This window comes from Chinchilla lanigera, unplaced genomic scaffold (genome assembly GCF_000276665.1).
Source record: "Chinchilla lanigera isolate Chin_1 unplaced genomic scaffold, ChiLan1.0 scaffold00052, whole genome shotgun sequence".
Classification (NCBI taxonomy): Eukaryota; Metazoa; Chordata; class Mammalia; order Rodentia; family Chinchillidae; genus Chinchilla; species Chinchilla lanigera.
The window spans coordinates 10,184,557-10,197,251 of record NW_004955453.1 but is presented as its reverse complement, the minus strand read 5'-3'; the positions used below and the strand labels follow the sequence as shown (position 1 = coordinate 10,197,251).

The following is a 12,695-nucleotide window of genomic DNA, read 5'->3' as shown; positions in this document are numbered from 1 at the left end:
AATAAATAAACCTCTATGACAGACAGTGGATGACTATTCTTCCCCTTCCTGTGCATATGAACATAAAACTACTTCACCTGGTCAATTGTGAAAAGCAAATCCAGAGATTAGAGATTATTTTTGAGCAAGATGGGTTCTAGGCCATAAGCGCACAGCACTGCTAAGAGAAGCCAGAAATGTGAGAAGCCACAAGTCATGCCAGTCATGATAGCCCATAGCACAGAACAGACAGCAAATACAAAAGGAGGCAGTGGGGAGGTGCTCACAGCACCTATGCTAAGGACTAAGCTCAGAGACAGGCAGTGACAGAGGAAAATTCTAACACCAGCCTTCCTGCCAATCAAATGCTCTCTTCACATACATACAGTGCCCTGGGCTGCTGGCCACAACCTAAGCCTTCTGAGTCTCTGCTAAATCAATGTGTAACAAATACAGACTCTCCACAAATAACTGCAGATCATCCCCATAACCTGACAACTAAATAACATATCCCATAACCAGTGTGATGAGCCCTCTATAGAACAGAAGGCCCAATCAACATGACTGTGGGGTAGTTGTACTCAGACACAGCTGGAATGATAACAAGAAAGTGGCTCCTGGATGTATCTACAGAAATCAATCTAAAGAAAGATGTGTTCACAGCAGGTGCTTGCCAAAGATGAGGAATAATTTGTGAGCACATCTCCATGGAAACAGGCAAGAGGTCTGGGTTTTAGGAATATCTGCTGTTGACCTGCTTCCCTGGAGTAGAGACAGATACAACAGCTGGGAGTTACAGCAGTAGGGAAGAATTAGTTACCCCCTACCTCTTGCTACTTTGATTACAGTCTTTCCCAAGAAAGCTTCTGATTGCCATCTAATTTCTCAGGGAGACTGTCTCCCAGGAAGGTTCAAACATGTGGACTAACTAAAGTGAGCATGGTATTCCACAGGACAATTATATTCATGGGTAAAAATGATTTATTGCATGGCAGGTATAGTGCTGGGGAGTTATATTGTTTAGTCCACTTACCGAGGCAATATGTTATATTAGAGTTAAAAAGAAAGATAAGAAGGAAGAAGAGGAGGAGGAGGAAAAGGAGAAGGAAGGAGAACAATAGAAAGAGAAAGAACAAGGAGGAGGAGAAGTAGAAGTAGTAGTAGAAGAAGTAGAACAAGAAGTAATAAAAGAAAAAAACAAGCAAGAAAGTTAGCTAAGTTGTTGACCCAAAAGGCTTTTCCAGGATCATTAAAATACAGGTGGCATGGTTAGATTCTGAATGCAGGTTGGACAATTCAGTTTTATTTTTAAAAATGCCAAGGTCCAAGGATAATCTGGAAGAAAAGGGGTTTTCTATAGACTGCCTGAAAGTATATACAAAATTTGGATCTAAAATCATTGCTGTAGAGGAAAGGCCCAGAAATTTTCAGATTTTCAAAGTTGTTCTTATCTTAGAAAACTTAACTACAATCCATTTTGAAGATAATATTATTTAATGGCCATACACTTAAACTTTAGTTATGGGAAAACAGCTTGGTACTATTTTTTAATTGTGATTAAAGTAACTCCAAGGCTAATTACTTGACGTGAACTCAAAGCCCATGACATGATTCCTTTCAGGGCCTTCTTCTACCCTTACAAGCGGGTGTGGTGGAGGGAAAACAGTACGGTAAAGAGCACCTGCTCTCGACCCGGTAGCTTCTAGCTCTCTGCACACAGGCAACATAGCAAGAACCAAATCTACACCGCCACTGACCCACTCTGTAGTCATGGCAGCACCACATGGTGCAGACAGACTCAACACCTTGAGTTCTGAATACTTGCCTGTCTGTCTATTTGTTTATTTTACACAAGTCCTGCCAGTCAAATTACATGAAGTTTTTTCAAGGGTGAATATATGTTTTCAGATCCCTTCTGCTGCAAATAATCATTCTTTACATGTCCCTACAGAGAAAAACACACTATTTCCTCACTTCTTTTTCTTGCCAGATATTTAAAATACTTATTCTAAAATTCAGAAATCCAAACTAGTTTCAGCAATGCATAGTAACAGAATAAAACATAAAGTCACTGACACCCATAAGTAATTATGGCAGTTGGCAGTAAAACTACTGGTATTTAATTATGAATCTTTCCAGGGTATTATAAAAATACCATTTCAAGGTGCTTTGTAAGGAAAAGGAAGTCCTACTCTATGATTATCTTATTCCACAGTTAACAAAAGAGAATTGTGTATCTTTTTTTTTTTTTTTTTTTTTTGGTCACTTTTACTGAAGGCCCTAAATTTTTAGCTTCCATAGTCAAGACTCTAGTACAGAATAATTTTAAATCGAAAGTCTAGAAGCATTCATGTTGCAAACATTTATTGCAATGTATTCTGCTCTTTGAACTCCAAAGTGATAAAAGTACTAGCACATGCACAGGTTGTAAAAATTAGCTCAGGAAGAAATGGAATTTAAAAGCTGTTTTATTGAAAAATCTGGTGTGATTCTTGTTTAAAAAATTTAATGTGGTTTTTAAAGTATCAAAATTTTGACCATGAGACTGATTTATGTACAAATTTTGTTGGCATAATGTTTGCTAAGCTGGTTGCTCCAAAAAAGTATTTTCTATCATGACTTAAGAGGCACTTTTGATATTAATTCACTAAGAAATGAGACAAGCCGATTATTTCTAGACTCACCCAGGTTTTTTCTCAGACTGAGAGTTAATCTTACAATTGACAGAGGATGAAGGTCTTTATCCAAATGCTTTATACAGGCACCAGAGTTGAAATTTTCACATCCAATCCATTAAAGTTTTAAAACAAATTATTGTTAAATAGAATTAGTGGTTTTACCAGGCATGGTGGCGCATGCCTATAATCCCAGCATTTGGGAAGCTGAGGCAGGAGGATCACTGTGAGTTCAAGGCCAGCCTGGGCTACAAAGTGAGCTCAAGGACAGCCTGAACTGTATAGTGTCACCCTATCTCAAAAAGACATAGGAAAAAAATTAGTGGTTTCTAGTTTAATAAGCATAGGTTGACACAAAGCTGTACATTAAGTATTTATTGCCTGAAGTGCCTTTCAAATGGCCATAGGCGAAGATAGGTTTGAGTTTTTCTAGAAAATGGATGTGGTTGTATAATTTATATAATGTAGACAAAACAATATAAAATGTTAGATTTGGGAAGTGGTAATTCTGAAAAGCACTTTCTGGACTGTCCTCCAGACAAATACAAGGATAAAATCGCCTGTCACTCAACACCTACCGAATGATTCCACTTTTTCTCAGGACCCGGATTTCTTAGGAGTCTGTGGGAGGGAAAGGAGTTTTCTGAGCCCACTCCCAAGCCAAGCCAACCCTCTCGCAGACGCCGAGGCACAGCTTGCCCAAACCCACCTCACCACCCCAGTTGCACCTTGCTCCCCATGTCCGAAATATGCTCCACATCTGTAACATGTTTTCAAGACTCTCAGAACTTACCGCTACAACACTTTCATCTTCCATGTTCTCAAGAGAAGTTCAGGGTTTTGAACGGGGGACAAATTATCCCATTTACGGCTGTTTTGCTCCCCATAAGAACAGAAGCATAGTTAATGGTTTTGTTAACATTGCATCTCTTAATAACCTCAGTGCTGGTAAGTGTTCAATAAAGGTGGATCTGAAGCAAGATAATAGGGCTGTGCTTTAACACTTCACCTGACTGAAGCCAAAATTGTACTGACTATGGTGGCTAGACACACACACACAGATACATATGTAAACTACCCCGGCCTAAAAACACAGCCACACATATCTGTGCTGGTGTGGGGCCTTCGTGCCAGCAGCTAGACACAGAAATCCACCTGCTGGCTGCACGGGGAAGAGCCAAGCCCCCCGGGGAACCACAACAAGTAGGTACATAGATCAACAATTTCTTTGGGGGGGCGGGGGGATATTTCCAGTACCAGGAACTGAACTCATGACCTTGCGCTTGCCAGGCAGGCTCTGTGCCGCTGAACTAAATCCTCAGCCCCACAGATCAACAATTTCGCATGAGGCCAGCTGTGCTTCCAATTCTGACACACTGAGAAAATCACATACGTCAGGCTTGGAGAGGTCTATTATTGTGTTCTCCCAGCCAATTACAGAGTGTCAGAGCCAGAAAGGATTTTAAGATTCTATCTCAGGCCCTCATTCTTCTCATTTGACAGCCAAGGACAGACCCTGGGTCAGTGGAGGGATCTGATGAAGCTGTTGGTGAAGCTGAGTACTGAACCTGGGTCTCCTTAGCTTCCAGCCCAACACTCTCTCCAACAAATTCTCTTCTGTCTTTCTATTGATGTTCGTAAGCTGCTAGTGGAACAAACTCCCCTGTTACATCAAACTAAAAAGCTTCTGCACCACAAAAGAAATAAGCAATAAAGAAAAGCCACAACCCATTGAATAAGAGTAAATTTTTGTGAACCGTATATAAGGGGTTAATACCTAATATATATATATATAAAGAACCTAAACAACTCCATAGTAAGAAAACAGATAACCAGATCGGAAAATGGGTGAAGTGCCTAAACAGACAGTTCTCAAAAGAAGACATAAAGACAGCCAATGGGCATACAAAAACAAAAATGTTCAACATTACCAATCACCACAGAAATGCAGATCGGAAGCCAGAGTAAGATTGGAAGGTTGGTACCAAAAAGACAAAGAGTAGAAGTACTATTAGCAAATGGTTGCAGAGATGGGATCACTGCTACCCTGCTGAAAAGAATATAAGTATAGCCATTATGGAGAACTACATGGATTCCCTCAAAAAAATTAAAATAGAACCACCATATATGAGCCAGCAATTCCAACTGAGTATATAGCTAAAGAAAATGAAATCAGTACATTGAATAGACATCTGCACCCCCATATCCACTGCAACTGTACCCATGATAATCAAGCAATGGAAATAACCCAAGTTTCCATCAACAGATAAACTTTTAAAATGTGGTACATATGCCCAATAGAATACTAGTCAGTCTTTTAAAAACTAAAAAAAAAAAATCAAGAAAGTCCTGTTATTTATAAACTATGTTGATAAACCAGGAGGACATTGTGTTAGATGAAATAAAAGAAGCACAGAAGAGCAAATACTCTAGGATATCGGTTTCATGCAAAATCTAGAAAAGACGAAGTCCTAGAAGCAGAGTGCTAGAATACAGTCACCAGGGGCTGATAGGAGGAAAGTAGTAAGTTCAAGAGATCAGCTGTACAGCAGTGTGACTATACTTACTAACAATGTGTGTATAATTGAAAACTGCTAAAAGAGCAGATCTTAAAGTTCTCACCACACATACACACAAAATGATAATTATTTGAGGTGATGCATATATGTTAGTTTGATTTAGCCATTCTGCAATGCTTATATATATCAAAATATCATATGGTGTTTCCTTTTTGTCATTTTTTTTTTAGTTATTTGGCCCCAAACTCACAGCGATCCTCCTGCCTCAGTCTCCTGAATGCTGGGATTACAGGTGTGTGCTCAGTTTTTGTCAGTTTTTAGAAATGGATGAAGTTAAAGAAAAACAAGCTCCCCATCTCAAACACAAACACTAACATGCCAGAGGAAAAGTGCTGGCTGGGGACAGACACATAGGATACTGCAGTGGGACAACAGTCATTGTCTCTTAGAGCTACACAAGGAACTAAATCTACTCCAAGACAAGTGCACACACAGACAGCCAAATACCCTGCAGTGGCAGCAGCGTTGAGCTTTGTCTGCCCAGGAGGCATGGCTGTCCCCAGAACCACGCAGTTGACCAGAGTAAAGCCCTTCCCCACTTTGGACAAGCCTCAGCTACCTTTGACCCCTTTTCGCGGGTGCTTAATATTTACTATTATTTTTAAAACATTACATTTTTTTAAAAGTTGTTATAAAAAGTTACCTAAAAAATCCACTTGTGAGAAATGATAATACTGGATAAGTAATTTCCTAATGGGTTTGGCTGGGGAAAAAGGATGTAGATGGGAGGGTCCACGAGAAAATACTTCCACGGCGTGGACCTTCACCCAGCTGTCCTCCAGGATTTAAAATTGCTGAAGAACAGGCCCTGTCTTCATACTGCTCTCACTAAGCCCTTCCCACTCACACACATCCCTGACTCCCAGGCAGGCCCGCAGTCTCCTAAAAATCAGAGGGTACGGCCACTTTGTCCTTCCAGGCTCAGCCCGAGGTCATCTCTCCTGTGAGTCCCTTTCTTTTCATCCACTGGGTTCCTGCCATTATATAATCTGAGCAACACACTTTAGAGCTTAATTGTCCACTTGCTTCGTTTGCAATGCATGTGAGAAATTTCTCCTCAACAAGAGGTGTCTCCTGTAACCAAATGACATATTTTCACTTGTGGGCTTTTCTTTGCTTGTAACCAAGAACACAAGGATGTACAAGCAGAAAATACTCTAAAATATGATAACTATAGTAGTACTTATATTTCTCATTTCCCCAAGACAGAGTAATCAGCGTTGAATCTACCAAGACACCTTTTTGTTGCTGGAATAATTTTTTTCCTACAGTAAATATGTTGTCAATGGATTTTCCCTGGAGTCCTCCAAGGGACAGACTATTATTATGTTCTATTTTAAATCACCTAAGGAGAGGGAAAAAAATGATACTTGAAATACCTAAATTTCCAGGCAATTTTCAGTACGACTTTGATGCTGAATAAAACATTAATAACTTGAGACCCCATTCCTATTTCATAGTGATGCTTATTTGATCTTTCTTAATGTGAAATTATTTTTAACTTTGTTCAACACACTGTGCTTAATATGCTAAACTCAACCTCCTCGTGTAATGACCACTTAAATGTTTGTGAAGAATTTTCATTTTCTTCCTCCTTCTCCCTACTCAGCACTCATTAAAAATCTGTCCCTAGGGACTTTCTACCTTGAAAAAGATGTCTTTGGTTGCAAATAAAATTTGTTAAGAGGCTAGCAATGAAACAAAAGAAACTCTGTTAAAGTCAATCAATCAGAGGGACAGACTTGCTTTGTTACATATATTTAAGCCTCCCCTTTTAGTTTTTGGTGAAGACCCTGTTCCTATGGACTAGAGTATCTGCATGTTTAAAGCATTGTAACCATAGACCAAATGGACTTTGAAGGACACGGTTCATGCTGCAGACCTGAAATTAGAGACCTGACTTCAGTAAGGAAACTGAAAATAAGAAGTACTTTATTGCACACACACGCACACACACACACACACACACACACACACACACACACACACAAGCATGCCTGGTGGAGTGGCTGATGCCTCTAATCCCAAGACTTGAGGGGCTGAGGCAGGAGGAGCACTGCAAGTTGGGCTACATGAGTTCAAGTCTAGCATGAACTGTGTAGGGAGACTCTGTCTCAAATTTAAATTAAAAAAAAAAGAAGGAACAAGGAACATTCAAGAATCCTGGGGGTCTGGCCAAGAGCCCAATGTAGGTTAGCTAATAGATGATAGTGTGTTTGTGCACATATATGTGTGCGTGAGACTGTGCACATATTTATATGTGTATGTATGTGTCTGTGCTTTAAGGGGCTTTTTCTGCTTCCATCCCAATTTCAGACATTCCCAAACCTAGGAGTTTACAGAGCACAGGGAACAAAGCAAACAGTGTTTTCTGGAGTAATATAAAGGACACTACTTTAAAAGTCATTTTTCATGTTAGTTTAAAATGTCTTATATGCAAACAGTAAAAACTGAAGTATCTAAAAGAATATACAAGTTAAAAATAAATCTTTTTACCACATCAGATTCCTGGAGCCCTTGTGAGAAATAACTGCCTTCTTGCATACCCTTCAAGAAGTTTTACACAAAGCAATAACACACAGGACCAAAGCCAATAAATTACAGCACATCTTTCTGAACGGAGAAAGCCAGGAGGGGCTGGAGAAAACTCATATCCCACGCCCAGGGCTCACACAGCCCCCAAAGTGAAAACAAAGGCCGGAGATGGATAGGGCTTGAAGGCTTTCTGCATGGTCATAACTGGCTCCAGAAGTGGCTGAGCCGCTGAAGGAACGGCCCTGCTCCTTGGGCTGAAGGAGCCACCAAAACCAATGCTCTTCCCCACCCAAGTGCCATGTCTGGGGCCCCCACATCACCTGCCTCAAAACATCTGCAACTTCCCATGGGATGAAGTCAGGATGATGCTCTGACTGACCGGTACTCAGTAGTGAATTCCTCTCCTGTGTGACTAAGCCAACATATTCACAGAACTTAGAGAACTAACCACCACCAATGGGAGCCAAGGAGGCTTCTGGGTCACCGCACGGAGCGCTTGGCTTAGTGCTCCACCATCAATGTCTTAAAATTCTCCATATCTTTTGAACGACAGACCTTATGTTTTCATATTGAACTAGGTGCCACAAATTATATAGTCAGACCTGCCTGTCATGGGGCAGATCCCCAATTTATTTATTCATTCATTCATAAATGAATGACTTAGTAAGCTACCTTAGAATATGAATCAAGAAACTACAGCCTATATGCCACCTCTGGCCCTCCACTTGTTGTTGTTCATAAAGTTTTATTAAAACACACCCCATCCATAAGTATGTTGTCTATGGCTTGCTTCACTCTACAACACAGCAATAATAACAGAGTCTACAGGGTCCACAAAGCCTAAAATATAACCAATGGCCCTTTTCCTGAGAAAGTTTGCTGTCTCCTGTCCTAAACACAGTCTCTCAAATTTTCCTATCCACCGAGCCAACAGCTGCAAAGGCACGGAGCCTCAGTCAGCCTGGCATGTTAGCCTTAAGCAGATATGCACAAACAAGCTATATTTTAGAACGGTACAGTGTGAGTAAATTTTGCATCTGGGGCCCAAATATACTTGTGCCTTAACGAAAAAATATTTCCTTCTAAATCTAAACAACATTCCAAGGTTGACTTGTGTTCAGCCCTTCACGTTCCCCCTCAAAAAGAATGAGTACTCAGACGGTGTACGGGAACCCCAATTAGCAAACCTTGGTGTTAGGTCCTCCTCTTCACTACGCAGTACCCAGTGTGGAAGGAAGACCCCTATAGCATTTAACTGTCTACCAAACTGCAACGTGTACCAATTGTTTCCTTTCAGTACTAAAATCCTGCCAGAAAAGATCCAGCCAGCTCATTATCATATAGAACCCTTCATGTTCTTATTCTTGACTGAACATACTTTACTTCCATGCCCCATCGCACTGGAAGACTGAGTGATCATCTTATTTTTCCCTGGGCGGTTTTCAAAAACCACTTCAAACAGTTTCAGAACCCAGCTCCACCTATCAGAAAATACACAGGTTTGGGACTTCGGCAGAGATTTTTTTTCAGAGGCCAGCTTCCTCATGGAGGTCAAGGCCATTGTATTTCTAACAGGAACTATCTCCAGTTTTCCCCTGTGCTGTCAGAATTCTTATTTTACCTTGCTGTTGAGTCACACTTTAGGACATTTCTCTAGTTGGTTGGCTTGCTGGCTAGAGAAAATTTTAGGAGCATTTGCTTCTGTTATCCATGTACATTCTTTTTTGTTACAGGATCTGGGAGCTTCCAGGTGTGTGAAGGAAATTTCCCTGGACAAGTAAGTGGCCAAGATACATCAGGAGAAACAGAACTCCATCAGGAAGTGATGTCAGAGAAGGAGAATATATTTCAAAAGTGGAGATTCTGCAAGAGAGGCAAGGGCAAGTCTCTGGAAAAATAAACCACAGGAAGTCTCAGCTCTCCAGAAGCAGCTCTAGCTATGATAACTAGACGATGAAATTGAAGAAATGATTCACCCAAACATCAAGAAGTGTTTATCTCTTGCCATTTACCCCTTAAAAGAGTCTCAGTCTCTGTGTGTGTCTTTGTCTCTGTCTATGACTCTCCCTCTCTCTATGTAGAAAGGGGAATCTTACCTATAATAGGGAGAATTTTACCTCTTAGGTCTTAGCCAGTAATAAAATAGTAACTCACAGGGAGCCAAGGAATACACATTGGTAGCTGAGTACAGCAAATACCCAGTGTACAGGTGGTTTGTTTCCAGTTGCTTACCATACAGAAACTGCAAGATGTTGACAGCATTCACAAACAAACAACAAGCAACCCAGAAGGCTAATACAAGTCTCAGTGGTGCTGGGAGAAGAGCCTGTTGGGGAAAAGGGAGCTTAGGACAAGTGAAAACCCCACAAAAGGTCATTTCTCTCCCCTACTCCCAGCCCCCTACCACACACTCACTGCTGGCCAGCGGCCCAGACCAAGCCCCAGAGGAGGGCAGCCTCATTACTCTAATGGATTCCTTCACCCTCAAACTGGAATTTAAGCTGCCAAAATAACTACATACTTATGACAATTCATTTAAGCCGCAGTGAAACTGCCATCCTGGGCAGAGGGGCAGGGCAGAGGCTGCAGGTTCCAGGTTCTCTTCCTCCACCCTCACGTCTGCACCTTCCTGGCACCCTTCCTATTTCTGTGTAACTTGAAATTACAATGAACGAGGGAAGCTTTTTTTACGATCTGATTTAGGAGAAGGGTACGTTTAGGCTGTTTTCAACTCATGTGAATCTGATAAAGAACTGGCTTCACGGTTACTTCTCTCTGAAGTTAGATTTTAAGTCGCACACATAATCCTTGAATTTTTAGCCTAATGCAAAGCACATATATGGTGAGAACTGAATTCACAACACCAAGAGATGATTATTCATATTTCCAAAAGGGTCACTCTTTGAGTTTCTTCCAGTGAATGATCCCTCTATTTTGCTCACAACATGGTTTAAAAGTCACCTCATCTTTGCAGAAGCACAAGGACAGCTTAAGTTGAAGTCCACTTGCATTTTTATTAAAGGTGTCTCTAAGGCCCCTCAACTATCACTTTATCCATCTCCACAGTCATCTCCCTAAAGGACAAATAAAGAAACAATGACAACAAAATCCTTCTTCTTCCTCCATCACCTCGGGTAAGCTTTCACCAGCAGATTCTTCCTAGGAAGGTTTTAGGCACACTTAGGTTTCTGGAGCACCCTAGGCCTCACACTGTTTTCCAAGGTAAGGGGTTTTCAAGTGGGGACAAGATAAAATAGTGTACATAGTTGACTTAAACAGAATGATTCAGATGCAAACAGGGCTCCGCCAACCTGAACAGATTCGAGATAAGAAACCAGGCTTGCTCACACCAAGGACGCAAGACGCAGTTTCTGCGCAGAGCACCGGGCCGGAAGCAGCAAGCATCTTCCCTTTTCTTAGCAAAATGGTCCATTCGGGAATCCAGAAAGCAGCAGGGGAGCACGGAGAATCACAGAGTACCCCTAAACAAAGAGGGCTGGGCACCAGTGCTGCTGGGAGGGTCTTTCCCACCCTGAACAGCAGTAACAGATGAGAGGTCTGCCCGCTGCACGCACACTGTGAGGGAAGCTGCCTGGAAGTGTTTGCACATGGTCTGGCCTGTGCTCCCCTCCCCCTGTCATGGCTCTGTGCTCTGTGGCATTGATTAGGAAACATTTTAGACTCTTTTTTTGTTTTTGAGATAGGGTCTTGCTAAATCACTAAGCTGCCCAGGCTGGCCCCAAACATGTGATCTTCCTGCCTCAGCCTCCCAGAATGGTGGGATTACAGGCATGCTTACCACACCCAGCTTGGAAACTCTTAAAAATCAAAGGCTCCCCTCCCTCCCCGCCCCCCGGGCTGCAAAGATCTTTTCGTTTATGTGCTTATATCAATTCATATTTACTGTATTAGAAATTAAAACAAAAAACTGTCAGTATTAATTCATTTAAAAATAATAACAAACCTATCATACATTAACACGAATAGCATTTGTACAACCACTGTTTTTCAAAAGGAAAAACAAGAAAGTAGTAAAACGAGTGGCACTGTCACATGTTTGCAAACCTTCTTAATGTCTGGCCTAACAGAAGACAGTTCTACTGCATCAGATTTGTTGTGCTACTTCGAGTCCTGTGGGCTCAAGATATGCGAATAAAAAGAACAAATAATATGTCTGTGTCATTACAAAAATAGTCTTGACCTTGAAGACCTGAAGAAAAAGTCGTGGGGACTCCTCAAGGGTACCCAGGCTGTGCTTTGAGAACCCCAGCCTTATGAGTCAGGAGTAATTATTATCCCGGTGGAATAAACTGAGGCAGAGAGACCGAAGCTGAGCACTCCTGGGGCAGCTCAGAGCAGGGAGACTGCGGAGCACAGCAGCCTCAACTGTCTGCTGCAAAGATGGAATGATATCGGAACACAGGAAGTCGGCCGTCTCCAGTGACTTATCACAAGCGCTCAGTAACAGCGTCTCCCTGGTACAGAAAAGGTGGAGATCATTTCATTATGACACCAACCGGGAAAAATAAGACCCTCACCAGGTGCTGTCTGCGCGGGGTCCTTGCCTCACGGACCCTGCCCCAGCCTACAGGACGGAAGCCGCTCTTGGGTGCTCAGAGACTCCGGGGCCTCCTTCTGTGCTCCACTAGGCAACTCAGCTGGTGGCTTGGGCACACTGTCACCTCGTTCCTTGAGAAACTTGAGCAAGCCAAGAGAGCTGCTCCATTATTCACAGCCTCCTTTTTGCATCACGATATATACACACAAACAAAATGGGCCTGTGGGCCTCTCTCCCGGGAACTTGCCTCGGTGGTCCTACCATCAGCTGCTGGACACTGGGCAGCTCTACCTGTCCATCAACCTGCTGGCCCCACCCAGCGCCTCCTGCCCCCTAGAGTGCGGCCACCTGCTGCAGATCACTCCTCTT

The 12,695-nt window shown here is 42.1% G+C and overlaps 1 protein-coding gene across 2 annotated transcripts in view; it reads right to left on the bottom strand.

The window, feature by feature from the left end:
* The window catches only part of Ap1s3 (adaptor-related protein complex 1, sigma 3 subunit), a 58,556-nt gene that overhangs the window by 44,944 nt on the left and 917 nt on the right, over window positions 1–12,695 (bottom strand). The window lies entirely within an intron of this gene.